The 24,869-nt window shown below is 34.9% G+C and overlaps 1 protein-coding gene across 1 annotated transcript in view; it reads left to right on the top strand.

Annotated features, from left to right (window-relative positions):
* Positions 1-686: 686 nt before the first annotated feature.
* LOC111048076 (synaptotagmin-1) overlaps positions 687-24,869 on the top strand; it is a 95,073-nt gene continuing 70,890 nt past the window's right edge. Inside the window, exon 1 of the mRNA XM_039424346.1 lies at positions 687-739. The gene's annotated coding sequence lies outside the window, so the exon portion shown is untranslated. The remainder of the gene's footprint in view (positions 740-24,869) is intronic.

Here is a 24,869-nt window from a genome sequence, read left to right as displayed (position 1 = left end):
CGTAATCTGGTCTCTCGGCTGGGGAATTGTCCTACTACTGTATTTAGAAACAGGTCTCCTATTGGGCGAAGGGAATCAATTTGACCAATCGTCGCGTGGCTTCTAGAGCCTTAGGACAAAAATAGTAACTGCAAAATTATTAGTCTGTTATAATTGTAATACTTGCTGTTTCCCAACTTATCGCATTGCACTCTATGTCGTGACAGGAAGGCTAAGTTTTAGAGATAATTCCATAATCTACATTCTTCGACGACTTGGAGCCACAAGTTTTAAATATCTATCATGGGAAACTCGGAGTCATGGCCGTTCATAATAGAGAGAGAAAATAATTTATTTCGCTAACTCACTTACAATAATGGTTCTAGTCTATTGCGTATTAAATTTACTATTATAACTTGGGAAAAGGCCTGAATTAAAAATAGTGCTCGGCACACAGCCAATGTAAAATAAAAAAAATATAATGAATCAATTTCCCTCTTAGAACTTCTTCATTTTCAACTATTAGAGAATAGCCCGTTGCCTATCTTGAAACAAGGCACAATTTTTGTAGGAATTCAACAGTTGGCACATGAAACTGTCAATTATTGTGAAAATGTATCAATAGGGAAGTTGGGATATTTCGGGTAGCGGGGAAAATTGTTGGTATCCCTGGCAAATTCAGTGGCGGTTAGCGGTACGTCAGTGCGTCGAGAGGCGCGTGGCCCGACGGTCGATAACTGCAACTGGTTCACATCTCCATGTAAGTATCAATGATAATACTTGATTTCACGACACTGTACTTTATTAAAAATGGATGAATATCAAGTACTTCATAATTTTTAACTCACAAAATATTGAGATTAGATGAATATAGAATTCAGAATACACATTGCACAATGTCACAATGATGAGAGGAATAAGAGATTCAACTATAAGACGGACAAATACATATTTATTCAAGAAAATGTATGATAAGAGTACAAAAGATAGATGAGATGGGTGATGGGGAACAGAAAAAGTTCACCTTTAAATTTGTGGAAATAGTCAAGGGGGAGATTGAAAACTGAGAAAACGTTTTTATCAATTGAACTTGTTTTATAATCAGAGTCTAGTTGTGATTTGATATCTTGGAATATAACCAAGAGTGTCAACAATATTTCAGTGCCTAACAATCTGGAATATCCGATTCAAAAAATATTCATATAATCCAATGAATTTTATAGATTATGACCTTATGAATTATTGTAGAATATAAAATATGATGAATACACACAATTCATAGTTTCTGGAAATCCATTCTGAATGATACTACTGGTGGATATCGTAATAAAATAATTATTGAGTAGAAATGAGTATATTGAGAGGATATTCTCAGTAAGCTATCAAGGAAGTATCACAAATTATTTTTTAAACTTCTTGCTACACGTCAATGGTTATGGAATTACGATCTTAATATTATTACGATCTACAAGCAAGTATACAAGGTACTAGACATATGGCAGGCTACCTATAGATATGCACCTTACAGATGCGAAATGGGAATAATCGAAATATAAATTCACGGAATATTAACAAAGCACGACGATTTTGAATAAGGCTGAAATGTATAAATAATAAAATCTGTGACTTATACAGTTCGGACTCCAATAAATTAATCTTGAAACTAGAACATCAAAATAATTGTCCCTTTTCCACCTACTATAATTGGGAACAGAAAGAAAGAGATAAAGGAGTGCAGATGAATTGAACGTTTTCATTGAACAGTTGTATATCAGTATGCACAATTGTATATTTGTCAGGTTATTGAAGTGTTCTCCACCTCATTCAGAACACAATGAATAAGGACTTGACATAAAAAAACACATTTTATTTGGGAAAATTTGGGCATGAATGAATTTTTAAATCCTCGTTGATCGTCCAAGATGACGATTTCAAGATGAAATTCCTACTTCAGTGAGATTCATTGAACGAGCAGGAGCGAGTTCCACTTTATAGTCAAGGCCAAATTCGTATTACAGATCGATGGTATTCGTAGGATAACAAGATTTACCGACTCCTTCTTCCTTTTCAGAGAAAGGGTCTCAATAAAACTATGTTGTATTGGGTACTATGTATTGAATCTATCTATGCTATTGATAAACTCGTCTATGTTATCGTTTATGCTATTGATAAACTCAATAATATTCAAGAGAGGAAAAATCACACATAAGTCATATTGTAAATTGATCCCAATCAGAGAACACTAATAGAACACTGATAGAATATTAGCGGCATTATTACAGATTATTATGCGAGTTTTTCTCAGTTAAGAGATTTGAGCCAACACGTGATTTCAGTTGTCTTGAATTCTGACGTATTCATCCATATGGAATAAACTATGAAGTTGTATCGATTAATATAACATCATAATATTATTACAAGTTGTGGATTTCATAATCAGTACAATGTTTCATGAGCGAGTTGTTCAACCCGGGGGGCTCACGTATTCATGATGCTCATTATAAATGAAACGATCTTTAGCTTGTATACCCTAATTGGACATGGTTCAAGCTCAACGTGTCATTAGCGATAGTGACATGATAAGCTTATGTCATAGGCTAATCATAATCCCTCTTAAGACCCACTAGTAGTGATTGAACATGAGATAGCGAGGTTCTCGATATCGCATCTGTTAGGAGAAATAAAATGATGTTCATGGAGGATTTTTTATAAAATGAATGCGTTCACGTTTACAGTGTAGTTGCGGCCACCATTTTAAATTTTGCAAAAGTCTATCAACTCACTTGAACTGAGATTATTTTTAAAGCTATTTGTGTTTCAGTTCTATTGTATCATAGCTTTCTCTATGATAGGGTAATTTAATTGAGATACATTGAGGATTACAGCACAATACATTTTTAAAATTCATATACAGTATATACCATATTCATATATATATATATATATATATATATATATATATATATATATTATATATATATATATATATATATATATATATATATATATATATATATATATATATATATAAATTTGATAGTTACCTCTATGTTGAATTAATCTGAAGTTCTGGGAGAGGAACAAAGATCAGAAATTGATAGTTCAATGGCTATTACACAATGTGTTACCTTGGAAATATCATCCTGTAAGAGTTTTGAGCCTGGGAGAATATTTCAAAGAATTTCTGGAGGATAGAATAGTGTTACAGGAAACTTTTCACGCAGGAAACTGAATGCTCGACCAAACGAAGAAACACTCAATATTATATAATATTGTATTGTGACCACGTCACCTACTATATCACTTCAATATATCATTATATATATAGCCAAAACGTGTACCTTAGTCTTGGTTTATATGAAAATAACCGACGAACAAAATGTTGAATTTCCAGTTTTCGTTTCTCATTGGAATGAATTTATCAAAAGTACTAGCAAACTGTTGTAGGCAATTGGGGAAAGCGTTATCATCTACCTACTTCATCATGAGCGAAATTATCTTCACATTATTAATAGCGTTTCTCAGAGAAATAATTCTTGTCCAGAAGGGAGGTACAATAATTTGATGAAATTTATTTCATTCGTTCGTCTGCAGGTATCCTCTGAAGCTCGTTAAGTAGGTTCATTAATCTTCCTCGTCTCGAGCATTCTGGAGAAGGATGCTTTCTCCGTTGCTTCATCTGACTTGAGCTTAAGGTCTGAACACTCGAGTCCCTCTCTTGATGCCGGTGAATTAATGTTGAGCTATTGGGAAATTTCTATTGCAGCTGATTCCAGATTTCCACGATTGAACTTGTGTGCTAGGTTGTTCGAATAGAAGCTATTTTCTGTATTGATCAAAATTATAATGGATTCTCTCTTGATTGTTTCTTTGATGGTTATTGTTTTTCTGCCATTCTAAAGTCGTATAAAATCGAGTTCAGTCAATCGCATTAAGCTCAACAAAGGAAAATCTCTCATCCGTGCACAGCTTTCCCCTTTATTGACAATGTAATTTTCCACTGAGGAAAATGTCTTCCCAAGGTGAGGAATACTAATAATCAAAATACATTTTCAAAATTGACCATCAATGACTTGCTACTGATGAGACTAGAGTACCGTACACAGAAAAATACGTTCTAAGCTCTAGAATAAATTTGAGTTATTTTGGCAGTCTTAAAGTAGGATTCCACTTCAACAGTAGCTTTGACTATCTTTGACTGTAATGATTACGAGATGTAACAGGAACAGCAAAAGAAAATGATATAGAATTGGTAATATATTGATGATTTAGTGAAGGAGTGGTTAATCCATGACTATCAACGATTTCATGTAATGTACATTCAAACGAGTTTACTCAAAGTGATCGATAAAAAGAGTTGTTGTTAGTCAGTGGTATGATCTTAGCTGTAATAGCATCAGTTTATAGCGTACTAGCAGGTAACCCTTGCTTTGCACTGGGGAGACTTTTGTGTTGTAAAATGCGATCTCCTTTTGACCAGGAAACTTAAGAAATAGAATGATTATCTATTATTATCATTATGTCAAAATTGCATCGATAATCTTCATCAGAGTGGAAAATTTTCAAAAAAAAAAAAAAAATAGTTTGATAGTCTTGAACCCGCAACCTTTGATCTATGAAACGCGCGTGCTACCAATCAAGCTACGGAATCACTTTGATAAATCTTTGTTTGGTTGGGCTTTCAAAGTTTGAACTTTGAATCGCAAATTGAATAAATTCATTTTAATTATAAATTTAGAATCAATTGATTTATAACAATGAAAATGAACCAAAGCATCCTCGGTAGATTCAGAATCTCTGTGTCAAATTGCAAGTTGATCAGTTCATTAGTGCATAAGTGATGATATGTTATTCGGCCATTTTGTATCCCGCACATGTATAAGCCAATTCTTCCTCTTATGATATTTTAGATACATGATCATTCAAGCAATTTATCACAAACTGAAAACTTGACAGGTTGAAAAATTGAAAAACTTAAAACTTGACCTACTGAAGACTTGAACTGAAAACATGACGTACTGAACTGAGAACTTGACGAATTTTAAACTTGACAAACTGAAAACTTTACGTACTGGAATCTTGAAGAACGCTTTTTACGTTGGAAGGGCTCTAGACTATTTCTATGAGACAGTTATGAGATAAACTGATGTATAGATCATTTCCATTAGTTAGGAACCGACCTCTTAGTCCATCTATCTCTCCCATTAACCACGCAGAAGTTCAGAATGAAAGCGCCAGCAAGAAAATAATAAAAGTGTCCTCATGTATTCCAAAAATATAATACGTGCTTAAACATAGTGGGACACAGCTGAAACGCCAGACAATTTTTGAGCTCTTATCACGAATATTCTAGAGGGGAAAGTTATTATTCTTGCCTTGTTATTCAGACTCACGATACTTGAGACAACGCTATACTGTTCTTGACTCTCCCATTTCATTTTACAAAATCTCGTTTCCCTCGACGGAGCTGGGAATTTCTCCTTTAAGGCTAATGTTACTAACAGTGACGGAAATTGTGGTGGAACGGAATTGGATTCTGTCTTGTTATTTCTGTCTTTCCTCTTTCTCCGTCTCGCTCTCTGCCGTATCATGAACAGATTGTGCACACAGTGTCATTCTCAAGTGGTGCGACAATGTTATACTTTGTCTGCAATAGAAGGTGATCCAGACTCTACACTCTTCACTAAGACTGAATTTCGAGTAGCTCACAAGAAAACTATTCATCCACATGACATTTTTATAGTCTACAGAACTAAAAAACTCTTGTTTGGATAACTTGAGAATGAGTAATGGAATGATCAAACCGGCTTTTTTGGCAATTATTCAGAATGATGGAAAAATTGTGAGTTGTAATAATGGAGGTTGAATCGTAGCAGTAACGGAGATTGAATGTTTGAGCTGTGTTGATAATCTCTGTGAATTTCCGTTATCACTTCGGAAGAAGGAGTAAAGGTAGTCATTGAGAAGTTCGAAAAAGTCTTATTTTGAAAAAGTCATCACACACAAAGCGGGCAAACTTAGTGAGTGTTAAAATTTGAAAATTATTCAAAGAGGGTTGAAATATTGGTTGAAGATGATAAAGTTCATAACTGTGTGAAAATTGGGACACTTATGAATGAAAATTTATTTGAATTTTTCGTTGTGATTTCCTATTCAATACTTATACAACTGTGCAACTGAAAGATGATAAATTGGAGTTTTCATCAAAATGCATGATGTTTGCTTAGATTTTGACAACATAATAATGCAAAATAAACCTGGATAAGCCAAGCCAAAAATGCATGTATAAAATTGCAGTGTGAATAAAGTCATGGTTGTGAGATGAGAGATAATCCATCAGTGATAATTTATTCATGATGAGAACAGTCGAAATAAATAAAGAAAACAGTCGCGTTGTCATATAATTATAAATTTGTTGAGGCGAAAATATAGCTTTATCAGCTCTCCGATATTTCAAGTGTTGGTTCAGTATTGGAATGAAGTTTGTTTGTGGTTTCAGAGGGTCAACTCTATCGAAAAGCGCATCCCCAATTAATAATTTGTGCTCACTTCTAGTATCATCACTAGTATAACAACACAATAAATCTGGTGTGGCGCACTCACACAACTTTCCTTGACGTTATGGAAATTGATCACCTGACGCTAGTGCACCCGCGCATCTCAAGTCTACTATTCAAAGATTTGAGCCAGATGGTGACAGGGCAATACGCTGAAGACACACGAGGTGTGTTATCTCTTCGTAGTGGATCATAGAATCAACAGTTGCCATCAGTTCGCAATTGGATAATCACATTTTCTTGAATTTCAAGCTTATTTTCAATTTTAGGTGAAAATGTTACTCAACATTAGTTGTAGAGATTCTCATGCTGAATCTTTTCCTCTCAATTCTTTTTGTTTAAATTGTATCTGAAGCCTGATAATTGGGAATCTAGAATCAAACTTTGCATAGATGGGGCGGAGCTCCTGAAATTTTTACAGATATGGGACTTGTAGCAGTTGATAGAGCTTATCGATGACTATTTTAGGTATAACTTTCGTTATCTTTGCCGTTTTCGAGAAAATCGCGAAAAACCCTGTTTTTGACAACATTTTTGCCATTATAGCCGCCATCTTGAATGGCATTTGATCGAAATTGTTCGTGTTGGATCATTATATTGTAAGGACCTTACGTTCCAAATTTCAAGTCATTCCGTTGATTGGGAGATGAGATATCGTGTACACAGACGCACATACACTCATACACACACACACACACACACACACACACACACACACACACACACACACACACATACAGACCAATACCCAAAAAACACTTTTTTGGATTCAGGGGACCTTGAAACGTATAGAAATTTAGAAATTGGGGTACCTTAATTTTTTTGGAAAGCAATACTTTCCTTACCTATGGTAATAGGTAACCTATGGTAATGGGCAAGGAAAGTAAAAGTAATTTCATTAAGCTCGGCTATTATGATCTTACTATTTTTCGAAAATACAAATAATCTATCACACTATGACTGCCTCAATTCATGAATACCTATACACCTATACACAAATTAATCTGATGTGAGGAGTATGTGTCGTTCCACCCAGTTATTTCTACTATTGAAATGACACTTTTGCCTGTGGGGAAGACGAATTGCTAACAGCTTATAGAAGCTTTACTCGTGCCAGTTCACTGAAACTCCATTCTCTTCTCTCTTTTTTGTACTTGTTCGGTATTCTATTTCCACCCCTGTTCGGCTCTTTCTGTCACTCTTCTTCACGATTCACGCACTCTCTACCCTTGTCCGGGTCTTTCTATCACTCTTCTTCACAATAAATTCTCCTCAGCCTCAATGGCCGTTCTCCCTGTGCGTTTCACAGTATTCCCTTGAGTGAAAAATGGCTTTGGAACACCATGGGACATCTGTGGGCGAACACCCCATGCCAACTGACTGGATGGTCAGATCGTGCAACATGCAAGAGCTGTAAGGGTGATGGTGGGGGGCGGGGTAGTTCGGTCGACAGTAGCCGCGCCAGGAAGCTCGTTAGGAGTCTCCGGTCTCCAGGGATTGAGTCGGGCACCAACCTCATCCCACCGACAAAGATACCTCATATTCGACAAAGAAAACCTATGAAAAATTCAGGCAATCAGGCTTCAACCTTCTCTGCTTCAACGATTGAAATCTGTGTAGCGAATGGTTTAGAAAAGTAGGCCTGGTGCAGCTGGATTGTTAGATTGTCAGACGCGAATTTTTCTACTATTGAAAAAGTACTAATTTGGTTCATTCGTTTGTTAAGAACAAGGGAATATGTATTAGAGATTATTTAGTCTATGATAAAATAAGATCAAATCATGAAATATATTTTTCAGCGCTCTCATGGTTTTTACATCCTCTCATATCAACTGACTTTGGAGTGTAGTGTGACACCTGAAGTTTCAACTCCAATATAATTATTTTTGTGACAGCGCATTGATAATAAGGACATCCGATTGAACGATTCTTGATGTACAATAATGTACTGTTCTTAGCAAAAATCTTTGAAAAAATGGTGTTGAACCGTTAATCTATGAATGAATGTGGAGTGACAAAGTTACTGTGAAACTGATTCAATATTGAGGTGAAACTTTCAAAACTATTATTAATAAGATAAGAATAACCCAGAACCATTATATTGGATTAATACTGTTCAAAAATTTAAGAGAGATATCTCTTCCTTTGTATGTAAATTTGAAAATAATGCCTATCCAAAGTTTCTTCGTTTTTACTTTCCTTGCCCTATTACCATAGGTAAGGAAAGTATTGCATTTCGAAAAAAATTAAGGTACCCCAATTTCTATATTTATATACGTTTCAAGGTCCCCTGAGTCCAAAAAAGTTGTTTTTGGGTATTGGTCTGTATGTGTGTGTGTGTGTGTGTGTGTGTGTGTGTGTGGTGTGTGTGTGTGTGTGTGTGTGTGTGTGTGTGGTGTGTGTGTGTGTGTGTGTGTGTGTGTGTGTGTGTGTGTGTATGAGTGTATGTGCGTCTGTGTACACGATATCACATCTCCCAATTAACGGAATGACTTGAAATTTGGAACTTAAGGTCCTTACACTATAAGGATCTGACACGAACAATTTCGATCAAATGCAATCCAAGATGGCGGCTAAAATGGCGAAAATGTTGTCAAAAATAGTGTTTTTTGCGATTTTCTCAAAAACGGCTCCAACGATTTTGATCAAATTCATACCTAGAAAAGTCATTGATAAGCTCTATCAACTGCTACAAGTCCCATGTCTGTGAAAATTTCAGGAGCACTGCACCATCTATGCAAAGTTTGATTTTAGATTCTCAATTATCAGGCTTCAGATACAATTTAAACGAAAATTTTGAGTGGTAAAGATTGAGCATGAAAATCTCTACAATTAATGTTCAGTAACATTTTCACCTAAAATTGAAAATAAGCTCGAAATTAGAGAAAATAAGATTATTCAATTGCAAACTCTTGGCAACTGTTGATTCTATTGAATCATTCACCATGAAGAGATAGCAGACTTCGTGTGTCTCCAGCGTTATTGTCCTGTCACCAGCTGGCTCAGATCTTAGAAAAGTGGATTTGAGATGCGCGGGAACACTAGCGTCAGTTGATCAATTTTCATAACGGCAAGGAAAGTTGTGTGAGTGCACCAGACCAGATTTTTAAAGTTATTTTTGAAAAGCGGAAACTGTGGTACGGAAAATCTTTATTACAATATGAGAAGCGTTAACCAGCTACTGTGTAGGACACCAAAGGTAAACAGGGAAATTTTTAGACACCCTTTCATGTACTCAGGATCTTATATTTACAATAAATTGCCAATTGAATTGAGAAGATGTGATTCCTGTATTATCTTTTGTGAGAGAGCAAAGAGCTGGTTATTTACAGTGAACGACGTATGGATGGTTAGAAATGTTGTTAGATAATGGTACATGTTGAGCTAGCATTGTTCAACGGCACCATTCACATAAAAATATTGCTATTCAATTGAATAATTATTCCACTAGGGCATGTCCGGTATTATATTAATTACATTAATTATTACACTTTAACACATTTCATTTATCCCAGTTTTTGGTTTTCTGGGCTGTTCCAATTTTTTTCTGTTTTTTATCTCATGCGCTACAGGCAGTAGTTTCTGTAATGTTTTAGCAATCTTAATTACCTAGACTAGACTCACTGCTTTTTATTTTAACTTTTTTTCATACTAGTTTATTTTTTTTTATTATTCATTTTATAAGCTGATAATGTTTTTACCTTTTAATTATACTTCGATTATCTGATCACACTATTGGATAATTATGTGAACAGTATAATTTCCAAAATACTATTTATTTCTACTTTTGTAATTTTTGATTTGAAGAGGAAATAAATTCATTTATTCATAATTTATCATGAGGTAAATTTAAAAAAACTGTTCTAGTTTTCAATTTAGAACTAAGTTTTGTAGAGACTCCGTGGAGCTCTTTTAGACACAAGTTCTTGAATTCGTGAAAAAGGGTCTTTTTTCAATTGGATTACAATATATTTGCTAATTTTTTTACGCCTCCAAGAGTGTATAGAAGCGCTGAATTGTGTCTCTTCAACAAAACACATGCGTGGAAGGATCCTCATTGGAATAATATTATGTTCTTCACAAATATTGTATAGAGTTTTTGTCAGTCAATCTAGTCTTTTCAACTAGCCCACTCACTGGATGCTCTAGTTTTCACAAACTTTATTAGAGAACAATATAACGATAACAAAATAATATCATAGTTCATTAATTTCAACTTAGTCGTGCACGCGAAGAGAGGAGGAAGCTTCTCCGGTATTTGAGATGAACGTTTCGTGATTAACAATAAGAAGCATCTTTTTGTCTGAAATTTTGAAGTAACAAATTGCTGCGAAGTCCGCAGGGAAATCGTGGTTTCATCAGAGCCGGCTTGGTGCTTGAACTCATGGAAGGCATATAGACTCTGACAGGTTTTGCCGGCAGGCAACTAACTAATCATACCAGTCGATAGCAGAGTTGACTTTATCAATTCATGTAACTAGCTGAACTGTGAAGGGTGATTTCCTAGAAATGTGGGAGAACAGTAACTAACTCAGTGCGTAAGTAGTCCTAACATATAGTAAAGTGCCCTAAACTCACTAAGTTATTATTAATTTTTGTGATGAAAATCTGTTGAAAGGGCACATGCTTCTGTTGTATGAAGGAATGCTTTCCGATTATAACGGTTGCACATTTCCGAGTCTTATATTATTGTTTACTTTACATACAATATGTACTCATTTAGTTCAAAAAATTTATATTAGATATTGTCAGATATCGGCCTCACGTTGAAGCGTCATGTGTCAAGTTCTGCTCCTGGGAGGGGCATGAACATGCACTAAAGTTAATAATTATAAACACTTACCAATTTAACCAAAACTACACTCATAAATCATGGGCAATATTCCTCAACATTTAATGCCCCACTGTTTTGTTCCGTAGAAAGAAGAGGACGCAAAATGAATAAGTGATTTACGATTAGGATAGTCTGATTAAATAAGATAATTAAACGGTTGTAATATTTGAGGTTATGATTCGATGATAAATATTTGTAGGTTAGATCGGTTGATGTTTGTTTAATCGAATTGTCGATATCACTTAAGTCGATGTATTGAAGCAGAATGACTAATATATGGATGGGACAAATTGAAAAAGTTAATTTGCACAGCAGAGGGTTTGACGGTCTACAATGGTAGCCGAAGTACGGGATCTGAGACTCTAACTTAATATGGTAGGTGGCTGTAATATAGTGAGGTGGAATTAAATTCACTTTAATAATAAAATACAGTGCAACTTGAATCTGCTGAAAATAAATCCTGTTGTCACTATGATCCAACAGAGATAGTAACTTTGGAGTGAACCTTTTCTCCAAGTGATGACCAATATATCCAGAATCCAATGCTTGTGCCGTAATTTGGAAAGATATTAGACCGTATGAAACAACAGGTAGAATGGCAAATCCATGCGAACCAGGTCTCTGATAAATACTATGGGTTATGTAGCGAAGTGCTGGACCAAAATAGTAGATATTTCGAGCACCGAGTTTAATTCTAACGTTGTCTATACGATCTATTACCTCCCTTTTCAACGTTGATCGGCTGATGATGCGGGATTCACTTCACCTCGGTGTAGCAGGCCGGTGGGAGTCGATTTACTATTTGATTCTGTGGGATACTCCCAATGACAGAATTTATTACTTGATAAGAAAAACGACCACCACTTACCACCAGAATAGATAATAGTCTAATGATAGATACTATACTTGCTACTGTCTGACTATTGCAAAACAGGACGTGTCCTGAATGATCAATGTATGTCAGTCGAGAAAGAACGAATTTGGAGGTAAAATGAAGTAAATCCAGTTTAGCAAAACGGTAATATGGATATATTCTGATAGATAAACTGTTACAGCAAATATGGAATAAATTAATGAACAAATTATGTGAATAGTAATTTTCAATGGATACAAAATAAATGTTGGTTGATAGTAGATTTGAATCTTTAATTTATAAATATTATATAGAAAGTTCGGTATTCTTCAATTAAACAAAATGAAATGGATAGTAGCCCTTAGGAAAGGGTCATAAACTGAATTAGTTAAACAAGAAAAAACAAGTTAATATGAAATAGTGATTCAGAAAATAGAATAAATTAACAATTGAAATTATTCTCAGGGTGTGGTTTCGCCTAAGGAAAATAGACCTTTTAGCTAAGTACAGCGTGGATAGTTAAATGTATTTAATATTATAAAAATTAATTATGATAAATTTTGTACCCTTAAGACTATAGTCATGACTTTTCTAACTGAACGAATTTATGCGCTGTACAATTTTCGCAGATTTATGGGGATCCCCTTTTATATTCGACAACTTACGTAGACTTTTGTTTCCGTTTTTTGGTTTTTCGAAATATATTCGGCCGTAGAATATATCGTTCCGGCTGGGTCCTTCCACGTGGCGAAAAATGTTGAACAGACTTCACTGATATAATTTAGGGGTTTATTTAAATGAAATTTAAAATCTTGATATCACAATTATTATAGGAACTTTGGAACAACTTTTTAAAAAACAGAAAACGAAGATTAAGTTACATGAAACAGAAATTAAAGCTTTTAAACAATTAGGTACGTGGACTGGGTCTGCATCCTACCGATGATCCTTGCAAAATGGCCTCGAGTCTTCCTCTTCCAATTTTCACTTCAATTTCTTCTCCAAATTTTATCTTGCCAAATTTACATATTAATTCGGGATTGGTCCGATCCTGTGACGTAACCAATACGCCGAATGGGGGTGTCACTGTGTCCAACTTTGAAGCTTTAAATATGGTGAAATTCCTGGTTTGAAGTTGTTCCAAATTATTATATAGTTTTTTTATAATTATAATAATACATAAATAATAGAATTTGTCTATGATGATATACTTTTAAATTGGTTTCAACGAACAGCTAATGATTATAAAACATAGACATGCTAGTATAAGATACAGTAGACAAAGATATATATGTTTATAACAATAACGAATAACATAATAAATAAATATTTCTTCCTATTTTTTTGTTTATTGTTTTTTATACGCTAGTATATCGACCCTCAAACGTTATATATGGCTAAGCTAGTTTGTTCATATATTTTCAACAAGTATATTTTTCTTTGTAGTTTAAATAAATAAATATTCGGGCTTATTTGGCCTAGAAACGAAAGTATAAAATGAAAAAATTTAATAATATATTATTTCTTTGATCGATGTTCAGCTGAACTGCCTTCTCAATTTGCTACTTGTTACTGAGCTGGCCTTGGTTTGTTTCGGGGTTATGTTTACATTTTGAAACTAACCTTCAAATATAACTTTACCGTTCTAATCCATTGGCATATAAACATATATGGTTTTTTCCATTGACTAATTTTTTGGAAGGCATACAATTACAGATTTATTTATTTCTTGCCTGGTAAGTTAGATAGCGATCGTCTATCGACCTCAGATAAGATTATATGTTTCTACGGTGATAGAAGCTATTCCGTTCTTGTACTAGCCTATGAACAAATTTATTTTGTATTTTGAGGGCTGTACGATCATTGGTACGTCACAAAAAAGTCCCTCTAAATTGAGTCGGCGGGTTTATGATACAGGAACAGGATCTATGAGCGCGCAGGCTCGATTTACTCAAGTACCAAATGATTGACTCGGTATCTGCTATCTTACGTAGCTGGTCTCAATTAACTGAGCAAATTTTTGGTTCATCGAACACAAAACGGGTGCAAAGTGCCCTAGATGGTGCGCAGACTCATCCGGTGCAACTTAAGGTGATAAGGTACCCCTTAATGGCACGCAGGCCATTGGTAGTAACCTTTAGGAGTGAGGTCTGTCCCTCTAGTCTCCTATGAATTAGATAGAGTCAAGCTGATTTTTTCAGGTTGATCTCTTTACAAAGGTGAGTGTAAATGATACAGCGATACATTTACCTCAAAGTATAGATTTTTGGCATTTCGCCATGCAATGCAATGTTTAAAACATAGATGTGACCTCAACTATTAGTCGACATCGAGTAGCTAATTTCCGGCTACTTTTCCTTCGAGCAATCATGTGTACTGAGTTGATGTTTTCATTAGATACCGCCTGTCCTGGATGGCTTTTACACAAAAATAGACATAGAACGTTTATAACATTTAAATTTGGCTAACTTTACATTAATCAGTAGGTATTATATGCTTAAATTTGGTACAGACTAGACAAATCGATTCTTTTCCATAATTATGAACTATGACTTCATTTCTTTGAGGTTATGGGTCGATATCTAATTCTTTTTCCATGCAATAACATAAAATAGACATATTATAATAAACATAAAATTATTTTTGGTTTTTCTCATTGGTTTTTTACTTGATATACACTTATAAATACTATATTACCTCGAACAATTTTACAATTTTTGGCATTTGTGAAGTTGGTACCTCTGCTTAATATCTACTTTTGCTTACAGCTGGCTATCGATTTTTATGATCTCGAAGCAATTTCCTGTATTTTCAGGCTAAATGCATAACTTAATATTCTTAATATTTCATTTAATAATATTTATAATTTGTGCACAGATTCTTAATTGGACAAATTTATCCGGCTTCATTTTTAATTATAATTTCCTTTTCCAGGTCTGTAACAATGTCCATGGAGCTTTGTTTTGGTTTGAGTTGGAACTCGACCTTGCCTCGTTGTGGATGAAATATCATAATATTTACACGGTGAGTATCACAGGCATAAAAAATTGTTTACTTTCATTATCATCTCTAGTTGGATTGATGCCTACTTATCTTGCTAACCGCTAATGTTTATTTATCCTTTCGTTGTGTTTGTTTACTCTCGTAGCTGTTGTACCTTTTTCTTAGGTTAGCTAGGCTGATACTGCGACTGGATCTGTGCTGACGATCTAAAATTGATAATTTAATTTTGTTTGCATACTAAATAAACTGGTGAATTTAGATGATGCTTTCGGTTCGGCCGTGATGCTTTAAGTATTTATTGAATGTTCTCATAACCTTAACAGTGATTGCATTGGTTACATGAAATAGGTTAGGTGCTATGCGTACTATGACAGATTTTGATTATGACTAGGGAATTAAAGATATTTATTTTATGACTATTGGTGTTTAATGTTGTTCCTGTGTTGTTGCAGGTTGTCTGCTGTGGATGGTGCTGTCTTGTTGACGGTTTCTGTACATGTGGCGGGCGTCAAATGCAAATTCCGAGAGGTAAGTTAATGTGTTTTTATTGACAATTTATTTGATGACATTGTGTAATATAAAATTCTTCAGTAATGTTGAATATTCTTTAAAGTTGTCTTAATTGAAGATCTTTTATGTAGTGTTGTAGGGACGGATAAATTCCATATAGATGCTGGCTTCTTAAATACTCCAATAAGAGATGAAATGAGGCATGTCCAGGTTATGTTTACTATGTTGTTGTTATTGGAGACAATCTTAACCGCTAAGATGAAATCCAGTGTGTATAATATCGTTGACATATGAAGCTTGGCTGTTATTTAATGAAGTTGAATTAAATTCCAGTTCTGCTGTCCCTCATTCGGTATTATTTGGGTAAGCTTGTTCCTATTTGGATAATTCTTTTTCATAAATTTGAAGCCCCGGTATTTCAGGTATCGGTTCAAAATATTTATCTGTCTTGTTCCTTTTACTCTATTACTGTAATTATATAATTTGTTTGTTTTATTACCACCATTCATCGATTTTTTCCAATCACATTTCCTCACTGCTTTCCAATCGTGTTTACTACACCAACTTATACCAGTTTTCCATTTATATTTTCCCATCATGCTTATTAAACTTTTCGATTTCGTACAACACCTTTCCATGTCCAATAATTCCATCCAATAGTCCATATTATTTTCCTTCCAATAGCAATAATTCATGATTGTATTTCCTTTATTTTCAAGTCTATTCCAATTATCCTTCCAATTTTTGTGGTCACATAGATAAGCGGCTTGCTTTAATCTAATGTGCCTCCTATGCATGCCATCAGTTGTTTTCTGTCCCTCATCCTGGAGCCGGTGTTTGTGGTCCATCTGGTAGGCTGCTTCACGGTGGTTCTCATCCGGTGTCCATGCGTCCTTCTGGCGGTGCGGTTTGAAACGGGCATGGGGGCGTCGGCGCGTGCGTTTCTTCCCTCTCTTCTTCCGCCTCCTAGCCTTCCGATGCTGATTCCTCCTCCTATTCCTTCCGAAGTCATACGGCTGGTCGAACGTCCTAAACTCCTTCTCGGCGGCTGGTCGCTGTTTAGGCCCGGTGTGTCTCTGCCTTTTTCCAAACGTTAATCTCCTTGATTGGGGTTTGGATGTTGGTTCTGTTGACTTGGTAGGCATGTATTTAATTTCTGAAGGAAGTTGTATGTGTTTGGATTTTGTTGCTGTTATTTTGTGGCAATGTGTACTATTCTCAATACTTGGGGACGTTCTGCTTACAGGTGGATCCGGGATTATGTGCGGTAACTGCTGCTGCTCGTCCTGGATTTCAAGGAGGCCTGGGGTCGTCGCGCATATACTCCATCCAGGATTGTTGCATGCAAGGTGAGTTGAGGCGGGTGGTAATTTATCTGTTTTTTGTATCGTGGTCCCTTGTAGGTCATTCTGGGAGTCTATGCGGCAGCTTACTTCTTCTGTAAGTGAGACGCCTGCTATTTCCGGTTGGGCTTCAGACCAGGTAGAATGGATGATGTCACTTGTAGATTGTGGGTCTCTGCAATCGGTAGAGTGAGTATTAAGGATCGCTTGTGAGTGTTGTTGCAGGCGTCCTTCTACATCATTTACCTGCTCTGCTACTTTAGTAGTCATACCCTCCTCTAATCTATGGTCTTTAATGGTTATATTAGCACGTACTTTATCAAATATGTCGTCCAACCCTTTTAGGAGTTTGTTGTCGCAATCGATAAGACGTCGTTTAAACTCTTCTAGATTCCGCTTTCTCTCTTCCTTCTGCTCTTCTCTATATCTGTCCCTCTCTTCCTGCTGCTTACGCTCCCACTCTTCTCGGTCCCTTTTTCTCTCTTCGCTGTCCTTGTCCATCTGTGCTATCATCCGAGACAGCCTCTCCGTGATTCTCCTGTGAATGGCGAATTCTTGTGCCGTCATCGCAGGTCTATGGGTGTCCTCCCGTACTAATGTTTCTTCTGTTTTAGGTATGGGCGGAGACGATATGGTATGTGGAGACGAGGTGGTTGGCGGGGTTGACGCATCGGGGATTACAGCAACGCTGGTGACTGGCTCCGAATGATGTGCGTCCGGATGGGAAAAAGACGAGTTTGGATTGGTGTCGTCCATCGTGAACCAATAAATCCGCAGATGATATGAAATTCAAGCGGTAGTTCAGTAGTATATGAGCAGACAAGTGAATCGATGCTAATTTGCTTAAAATTAGATAAGTGATGAGATAAGTGAACAACAAATATTTATCACAGTGGTTAGTGCCGCGAGATGACTAGAGGATAATTCAGTGCACGTTGACCTTCAATTGTTCGAGGTAAACATATAAACATTAAAATTTAACAATAAAAATAGGACATATAGTACTAACATATAGAAATTTCTTGTGAGGTAGGATACGAAACCTTCTTGTTTTATAATTTTCGTGTGGTTTAGTCCACATACAAAATTGATCTGTTCAATCTCAAGTTCGTTCTTTCTCTCCCCTAAAAATTCATCACTAGTTGACAAATCTTTTACCCGCATTGATCATACAGGGCACGGCTTATTAATAATTGGGGTTCTGTGTCCCTCTGGTTTGATTAGGATTGTTATGATGAATATTCAGGCTAAGTTTGACAAGTTGGGATTGATCCAAAGTTTGAAAAAATTTCTGGGTACTAGTGAAATAATTATGTAATCTAATGGTGTAGCTGTACATGCCTAGGGGTCTCATCAGAGGCTAACACAGTTGGGCGCCATGTGTCAGATATCGGCCTCACGTTGAAGCGTCATGTGTCAAGTTCTGCTCCTGGGAGGGGCATGAACATGCACTAAAGTTAATAATTATAAACACTTACCAATTTAACCAAAACTACACTCATAAATCAAGGGCAATATTCCTCAACATTTAATGCCCCACTGTTTTGTTCCGTAGAAAGAAGAGGACGCAAAATGAATAAGTGATTTACGATTAGGATAGTCTGATTAAATAAGATAATTAAACGGTTGTAATATTTGAGGTTATGATTCGATGATAAATATTTGTAGGTTAGATCGGTTGATGTTTGTTTAATCGAATTGTCGATATCACTTAAGTCGATGTATTGAAGCAGAATGACTAATATATGGATGGGACAAATTGAAAAAGTTAATTTGCACAGCAGAGGGTTTGACGGTCTACAATGGTAGCCGAAGTACGGGATCTGAGACTCTAACTTAATATGGTAGGTGGCTGTAATATAGTGAGGTGGAATTAAATTCACTTTAATAATAAAATACAGTGCAACTTGAATCTGCTGAAAATAAATCCTGTTGTCACTATGATCCAACAGAGATAGTAACTTTGGAGTGAACCTTTTCTCCAAGTGATGACCAATATATCCAGAATCCAATGCTTGTGCCGTAATTTGGAAAGATATTAGACCGTATGAAACAACAGGTAGAATGGCAAATCCATGCGAACCAGGTCTCTGATAAATACTATGGGTTATGTAGCGAAGTGCTGGACCAAAATAGTAAATATTTCGAGCACCGAGTTTAATTCTAACGTTGTCTATACGATCTATTACCTCCCTTTTCAACGTTGATCGGCTGATGATGCGGGATTCACTTCACCTCGGTGTAGCAGGCCGGTGGGAGTCGATTTACTATTTGATTCTGTGGGATACTCCCAATGACAGAATTTATTACTTGATAAGAAAAACGACCACCACTTACCACCAGAATAGATAATAGTCTAATGATAGATACTATACTTGCTACTGTCTGACTATTGCAAAACAGGACGTGTCCTGAATGATCAATGTATGTCAGTCGAGAAAGAACGAATTTGGAGGTAAAATGAAGTAAATCCAGTTTAGCAAAACGGTAATATGGATATATTCTGATAGATAAACTGTTACAGCAAATATGGAATAAATTAATGAACAAATTATGTGAATAGTAATTTTCAATGGATACAAAATAAATGTTGGTTGATAGTAGATTTGAATCTTTAATTTATAAATATTATATAGAAAGTTCGGTATTCTTCAATTAAACAAAATGAAATGGATAGTAGCCCTTAGAAAAGGGTTATAAACTGAATTAGTTAAACAAGAAAAAACAAGTTAATATGAAATAGTGATTCAGAAAATAGAATAAATTAACAATTGAAATTATTCTCAGGGTGTGGTTTCGCCTAAGGAAAATAGACCTTTTAGCTAAGTACAGCGTGGATAGTTAAATGTATTTAATATTATAAAAATTAATTATGATAAGTTTTTGTACCCTTAAGACTATAGTCATGACTTTTCTAACTGAACGAATTTATGCGCTGTACAATTTTCGCAGATTTATGGGGATCCCCTTTTATATTCGACAACTTACGTAGACTTTTGTTTCCGTTTTTTGGTTTTTCGAAATATATTCGGCCGTAGAATATATCGTTCCGGCTGGGTCCTTCCACGTGGCGAAAAATGTTGAACAGACTTCACTGATATAATTTAGGGGTTTATTTAAATGAAATTTAAAATCTTGATATCACAATTATTATAGGAACTTTGGAACAACTTTTTAAAAAACAGAAAACGAAGATTAAGTTACATGAAACAGAAATTAAAGCTTTTAAACAATTAGGTACGTGGACTGGGTCTGCATCCTACCGATGATCCTTGCAAAATGGCCTCGAGTCTTCCTCTTCCAATTTTCACTTCAATTTCTTCTCCAAATTTTATCTTGCCAAATTTACATATTAATTCGGGATTGGTCCGATCCTATGACGTAACCAATACGCCGAATGGGGGTGTCACTGTGTCCAACTTTGAAGCTTTAAATATGGTGAAATTCCTGGTTTGAAGTTGTTCCAAATTATTATATAGTTTTTTTATAATTATAATAATACATAAATAATAGAATTTGTCTATGATGATATACTTTTAAATTGGTTTCAACGAACAGCTAATGATTATAAAACATAGACATGCTAGTATAAGATACAGTAGACAAAGATATATATGTTTATAACAATAACGAATAACATAATAAATAAATATTTCTTCCTATTTTTTTGTTTATTGTTTTTTATACACTAGTATATCGACCCTCAAACGTTATATATGGCTAAGCTAGTTTGTTCATATATTTTCAACAAGTATATTTTTCTTTGTAGTTTAAATAAATAAATATTCGGGCTTATTTGGCCTGGAAACGAAAGTATAAAATGAAAAAATTTAATAATATATTATTTCTTTGATCGATGTTCAGCTGAACTGCCTTCTCAATTTGCTACTTGTTACTGAGCTGGCCTTGGTTTGTTTCGGGGTTATGTTTACATTTTGAAACTAACCTTCAAATATAACTTTACCGTTCTAATCCATTGGCATATAAACATATATGGTTTTTTCCATTGACTAATTTTTTGGAAGGCATACAATTACAGATTTATTTATTTCTTGCCTGGTAAGTTAGATAGCGATCGTCTATCGACCTCAGATAAGATTATATGTTTCTACGGTGATAGAAGCTATTCCGTTCTTGTACTAGCCTATGAACAAATTTATTTTGTATTTTGAGGGCTGTACGATCATTGGTACGTCACAATATTGATTCCATTAACAACTTCATTACATTATCCATATCCAAGTTGCAACACTAGGTTTCTCGTCAAACGTCAAACATAGATTCGAAAAACGTCAGACATAGATTCTCCCAGTAAATAGTTCTCATGTTTCTTTATAAGAATCGTCTTAAGGAATACCGCGAATTACAATTGATGTCAACTATTACTATGAAATAAACATTGTTACTGTATTGTTGTTACTAAACATGTACTGTAATTCGAACTACTGCAGCCGGAGCTATATAGGCAACCCGCCATACACACAAAAGCTGCTTTTTAGTACTGTAAGTACAGGTTGCACAAAAGCCGGTTAAAATTTAAACGTGATTAATTTCAGGAAAACCAATCAGAGAAGCCGTATTTTCAAAACAATCTTTTCTGATTGTCTCTCGTGAAATTAATCACGATTTTAACCAGCTTTTGTGCAACCTGGCCCAATAATAAATTATAATGTTGCACTATCTTCCTGCTGTTTCGCTATAACCTGTCGGTTGGTCTGTTCTGTCGGCTTCCTCCAATCATGAATATTTAAGTTGTCCATAAATGTACAAATAAAAAACTGAATAATAATTGATATAGTTTCATGTTAACTCCAACTAAATTATACAGAGATTAATATTTCTAATAAAAATGACTTTTTTATATTATATATGATTGAAACGCAAGATCTTACTGAATTGAATAATCGTTTCTCGTTTCTTGTAAATTGTTCACAACAATAATTGTATAAATGAATTGTGTCAAAAGATACAACAATATCTTATCGAAGAATTATTAATAATAAAGAATTTTTTATTAAAAAAAACCAATTTTTGATAATTTTTAATAAAGAATTTATTATATGAAAAAATTTTTTTTTTCATTTTCATTTTCAATATCTCAATACTGTAGATTAATCATTATTGAAAGAGCGAAATTATACTTGGAATGGTGATGAACTCACGGATTACTCAATAATTAATCTGTAAACATTTATATCAAACGATTTTACTGAATTTCAATATTCTAATAACTCTAATATAATTCTGATAGATTGGATTTAATTTATACAAACTATATTTTCAAAAAAACTCACGAATAACACAATATCAGCTTGGATTCTTATTGAGCAATTTTTCCCAGCTAATATTAACAGATGGACAATAATTGTTTTTGAACTTATGATGAGATAGATGATTACGCTCAACAAGTTGTATTCTCTGAGTCGACCTTCGCCCATGCATTGCTCTCTGTTGGCATTGATTTAGAGTGCAATCTAAGCGCCGACAGTTTCATAGCTATGACCAAACCGACGTCCGTAAATCACTGCGTTCTGCGTTCAATATAAACAGTACAATAGCAAAAGTACAGTAAAGTAGTAGGGATGGTGGAGAGGGTGGAAATGCTTTTAGACAGATCCGGGAATATGAGCTAATATGTGGGCGAACGAGGCCATTGTTCGAAAGGCCAGCCGGACGTATCAAACAAGCCCGACTAGCGTCCATTATTTTTTGATGTCACTCACACAAAACTGGAACTCGATCGAATTATTATTATTCATTTGCGGTTAGCTCCACATGACATAGGTATAAAAGCGCTAATGAAACAGTGGTAAACGTCAATTTCCCTCAATATAAACCTGGTTTTCATCGAACCCCTGGTGGATTCCAAATTCAACGTTAAATATTTATAGTGTAAAATATTATTAATGCTAAAATTAGATAGTGTAATGCCTGAAGGAGGAAGGGAAAATCCAGAAATCTATGTCCTCACCTTATCAAAATATTGTGATTGAGCCTATGAGGTTTTTATGAAGCAGAATCAGAACAGATCATTTAAAAAAAAACAGGAAATAGGTATCAATAGATGGGATTTCCCTTAAATATCTATTAGCGATGGATATTCTGTGTTAGAATGTTATGAAGGATAAAAAATTAAGAAAAAGAAAATAACAAAATTATTGTCAAAGAACAAATTTCTCCAGCTTTTGAATCTGAAACATTGGAAACGTTTTATTAGATGAGTGAAAGAGTTAAGTGGTTCCAGCAAAAGTCGCTGAGAGTAAAGGAATTAAGCTTTTCCTAAAAGGTTTTTTCTTTGTTATGGAAAACACATTTCCTCATCTGAAATTTTAGGTGTTTTATTTTTTGTGGAAGTGATTACTTGAAAGCAAAGCCTCCGGTGGTAAAATTATTTTTGCAAAGTTGAATCACGACTGCATTAGTGTGAAGAGTTGAAAGGAAAAAGCTGCTTTCTTGGCATTAATCTCTGCTTTTTGTAAAAGTCGGTTCCATCCAAAACAACAATTTGATATAATTCAATTGCTATCAAACTCCAAGACCATTTAAGAATAAACGAAATGAAATGAAGCCATTAATAAAAAATGAAACCTTTTTTCACAAAGACCTCAATTTTCACTTCATTGTTTTCATTGGTTTCGATAATTTGTAATGTGGTAGATAAAATGAACATGCAATTTCACGCCATAACGTTTATTGATTGGGATCTGGTACTGTATGAGCATCTGAGCATATCTCCATTTCTTTAGTAGAAGAAGAACCTCAAAGCATTGCAGATGAGATCACAAAAAGTCAGACAATGAAGTTTTGTTCATAATAATAATTATCATGGATGGAATCACATTTAGTAATGAACTAGGATGATGTGGTTTTAAGAGTAGTGCTGTAAAAGCTAAAACAAAGTTACAAGAACAGTATGTGTGAGACAGACACGAAAATTGACTACATTAGCATTTTGTACGCGATGGCTGTGCTAAATTGAGTATTCGATTAAAACGTGGATGCATTTTTTGAATGGCAAAATAGGAGGGCGAGACGTCCTCGCTACAATATACAGTGATTTGAATGCAATGGATAATACATGAAGCATACGTAGAATTGGATTATGGCTTCTGTTCAGTAGGGGAATAGCATTTCAATGTATGAATATAATAGGAAGGTAAAAGTTGATTTTAATGCAAGAGGAAAGCTAAGCTCATGGTTTTGGAGCGATTGAGAAGAAAGATCATATCTCAATCACAAATAAATGATGTAATTGTTCATAGTTTTAAATCAATCAAACAAAACTTGTAGTCTAAACCCTTTATAAGGGTTTCATGAGCGTAACAATGAGAAACTAAATCAATACTATTCCATCAATTTCCAACACAAAGAGTAATCAATTACTCCACTAATCAATTTTCCAAAAAGTAATCGTGGTTAGATAAAGGAGATAAAAGGTAGCTAAATACAATGTTGACCTACATTTCACCTGAATAGATCAAATATGTATTTCAATGACAATACCGGTCTTTGAATGGGTTGCATTAGGGAATACTTCGTTGTACTGATGGGATGGTGCGTTTATTAGATGTCTAGCACAGAATCACGCTGTGTTTATCGATTTGGACCTCGGCTTCAGTCATAAAGACACACTCATAAGCACCCGGCTTAGCTGCTCGGTCATGTTTATAAGCGTGCTGCGAATATTTACGATGGTCCGGTTGTTTTTGTTGAGAACATCCCTGAGGCTTGTGAGTAGTCTCGGCTGCTCTTGGTCTATATCGATCACGAGAGGAAATGAGGTTGAGCGT

Source organism: Nilaparvata lugens, chromosome 3 (genome assembly GCF_014356525.2).
Source record: "Nilaparvata lugens isolate BPH chromosome 3, ASM1435652v1, whole genome shotgun sequence".
NCBI lineage: Eukaryota > Metazoa > Arthropoda > Insecta > Hemiptera > Delphacidae > Nilaparvata > Nilaparvata lugens.
Note: the sequence above shows the minus strand (reverse complement) of the source record. Positions and strands in the feature narration are given on the sequence as shown.